Consider the following 3840-nt stretch of genomic DNA (forward strand, 5'->3'; position numbering starts at 1 on the left):
GGTCTCCCACATTCCCGGTTCGTGGAACCCCACGCAGGTAGGAGCTGCGGGACGGCATCCTACAATCTCCTAGTACAAAGCTCAAGTCCAAGTGGATCAAGAACCACCACATAAAACCAAATACACTGAAAGCAATAGAAAAGAAAGTGGGGAAGCGCCTCGAGCACATAGGCACAGAGGAAAACTTCCTGAACACCAATAGCTCATGCCCTAAGATCAAGAATTAACAAATGGGACCTCAAAATTATAAAGCTCCTGTAAGGCAAAGGAAACTGTTAATAGGACAAAACAGCAACCAACAGATTAGGAAAAGATCTTTACCAATCCTATATCTGATAGACGGCTGTAATATCCAATATATACCAAGAACTCAAGAAGTTAGACTATGGAGAATCAAATAACCCTATTAAAAATGGGGTACAGAACGAAACAAAGAATTGTCAACTGAGGAATACCAAATGGCTGAGAAGCACCTACAGAAATGTTCAACATCCTTAGTCATCAGGGAAATGCAAATCAAAACAACCCTGAGATTCTACCTCACACCAGTTAGAATGGCTAAGATCAAAAACTCAGGTGACAGCAGATGCTGGAGAAAGAGGAACATTTCTTCATTGCTAGTGGGATTGTAAACTCATACAACCACTTTGGAAATCAATTTGGCGGTTCCTCAGGAAACTGGACATAGTACTACCAGAGGACCCAGCTATACCACTCTTGGGCATATACCCAGAAGATCCTCCAACATGTAATAAGGACACATGCTCCACTATGTTCTTAGCAGCCTTATTTATAATAGCCAGAAACTGGAAACAACCCAGATATCTCACAACAGAGGAATGGATACAGAAAATGTGGTACATTTACACAATGGAGTACTACTCAGCTATTAAAAACCAATGAATTTATGAAATTCTTAGGCAAATGGATGGAATTAGAAAATACCATCCTGAGTGGGATATCCCAGTTACAAAAGAATACACATGGTATGCACTCACTGATAAGTGGCTATTAGCCCCAAAACTCCGAATACCCAAGATACAGTTCACAGACCACATGAATCTCAAGAAGAAAGAATACCAAAATGTGGATGCTTTAGTCTTTCTTAGAAGGGGTAACGAAATACTCAAGGGAGGAAAAATCGAAGCAAACTGTGGAGTAGAGAGAGACTGAAGGAAAGGCCATTGTGAGACTGTTCCACTTGGGGATTCATCCCATATATAGACACCAAACCCAGACACTATTGTGGATACCAAGAAGTGCTTGCTGACAAGATCCTAACATAGCTGTGTCCTGAGAGGCTTTGCCAGAGCCTGACAAATATGGAGGCTGATGCTTGTAGTCAACCATTGGACTGAGCATGAAGGAGTTAGAGAAAGGACTGAAGGAGCTGAAGGGATTTGCAACCCATAGGAAGAACAACAACTCAACCAAACAGACCCCTAGAGCTCCCAGGGACTAAACCACCAACCAAAGAGTACACATGTAGCAACCCAACCAATAGCTCCAGCCACATATGTAGCAGAGGATGGCCTTGTGGGACATCAATGGGAGGAGAGGCCCTTGGTCTTGGTTAGGCTGATGCCCCAGTGTAGGGGAATGCCAGGGCGGGGAGGCCAGAGTGGGTGGGGGAGCGCCCTCATAGAAGCAGGGAGAGGGAGGACAGGTTAGGTGGTTTCTGGAGGGGAAACCTGGAAAGGGGATAACATTTGAAATGTAAATAAAGTATCCAATAAAAAAAACTAAACTAAACTATGGCCTTTCTTCCTATTTCCCAGAGAGCACACACTGAGGTGTTCACTGAGGCTGTCTGTATTCAGTTAGTAAAGGAAACTGGACTGACCTGCACGAGTGTACACAGAGCATGCATCTTGCTGGTCTTTCAGCAATCAATGGTATCTATGTATCTCTATCTGAAATCCTTCAGTCTGGAAGATACAGTCCTGTTTGTCTCTCCTCTGTGAGGAAAGTCATTTTTATCTTGTATTGTGGGGACATTCTGATATTCACGGGAGCCTTGGCTCTTGTTGCCCTTCATTGCTACCACAATGGAGCTATTTTGCATTTCCTCCTCTCTCCCCAAATATCTGTCTTTACAGGGACTGTGACATGAGCTGAATGTATTATACATCAAAGTGGAGATTCATCACTGGTTAATGTTACATCTTTATGGAGATTTTCCTGTTGTATATTCACTTCATGATATAGTATAATGTATGCGGTTTCTGGCTGCTGCCAAGCATTCAGCCACTGTCTTTATTGGGCTTTGGGTTTTCCCTAACAATGCCTAGATACGTTTCTGTAAGGCCATTATTATTATTGGTTATTTTACATTTACCAACATGTTAAGTACATTTAGCTATCTCTACAGAGTCCTCATACAGAAACAGAAATGTGAAAGATTAGCAAAATTAATAGTCAGGATACTTGTTCCTGAAGCTGTCTGTTCAAAAGTGATCAGCTTTCCACAAAATGATTTTATAGTTTTGGGCTGTGGATTTTACTTACATTTCTTGTAATATATGAAAACATGGTATGAAAATCTGATATTATTCCACAAAGCAATTATGTCAAGATTTATTGTGAATATATATCATTAAAGAATAGTCTGTATCATTAAATAGCCCGTGTCTTTATCTCTAGCTACATACATTTGCTTTAATTTTAATATATTTTATTTTTAATTGACATAAGTGCATATGCTTATAAATTATGTTGTATTCAATACATTATATATATTATTTTTAATTGACATAATAATTACATATATTTATAAGGTATGATGTATTCAAAGTGTGTGTGTATACTAGTTAGATCAAAGTAATTGGTGTATCTGTTATTACCATCTCTAAGTTAAAATTTGTCTCTTCCTTGGACCCTGTCCAAGTACGTGTAGCCTACTATGCTGTTTCCCCCGTTTCTATTCATATAGGATTCATAGTCTGCAGCATATCATTTGAGACTGTGTGTGCTAGCTTTTGCACTAATGTGGCATGACTTGAAATCACAGTCACTTCTCGACTGCCTTAGATGTCCAGAAATGAATGGGGACAGAACAGGTTTCCAAAAAAGTTAATTGCTCTGAATATTCTTTGACATCATCTGTATCAGATTCTAAGGCTGCAAGTGATATCAGTAAGTGAATCTTTGTGTGGTTCATTAAGTAAGCACAATAGCTTGTGAGAAAGAAATATGCACAAACAGTAGAACATGTTTTGCACCAGATATTTTTTTTCTGGGCCAGGAAGTTTTTCTTCTGTATAGTTTTCATAAAGCTGCACCCATAGGAATAGCATTTGGAGGTGGTTAGGAAAAAAATATCTGTCTCCCAGAAAGTTGGCTTAAAGTGAGTGTTGCCTCTGGGCTGTCCTCTGCAATGAGAACCTGATGAACTCAAAGAGGTGAATGGTTTGAGAGTTGAGACACTGAACATGAAGGAGAGCATTGCTTGCTCTGCCCTACTGAGAATGGTACCTGGTGTTTGTGATTCAGTGAGTATAGATGTGCTTCACACATACTGATGTCAAGTAACTTCTGTGGTTTTCAGTCAGCGGATCACACATACACTTGCCAGTCTGTCTGTAAGGAGTTACGTCAGCAGAATGCAAAGCCCAAGTTGGTCTTTGATAAACCTGTGAGCCATAATTTTGGTATTAAGCCCTGACATGTATATCACATAACTTTAGTTAGACGAATCATTTGCTTTCATACCAGTTAAGAACATGCTTAAAATTTGCCAGAATCTGGGCCCATCTCTCCCTAGCACCTGGTAGGTTCCTATTTATTGCTTACATCATTTACCATTTGCCCAGAGAAACAGCTTAGATTGCTGGGAAGCTT

This window comes from Mastomys coucha, unplaced genomic scaffold, assembly GCF_008632895.1.
Source record: "Mastomys coucha isolate ucsf_1 unplaced genomic scaffold, UCSF_Mcou_1 pScaffold22, whole genome shotgun sequence".
NCBI classification, from domain to species: Eukaryota; Metazoa; Chordata; class Mammalia; order Rodentia; family Muridae; genus Mastomys; species Mastomys coucha.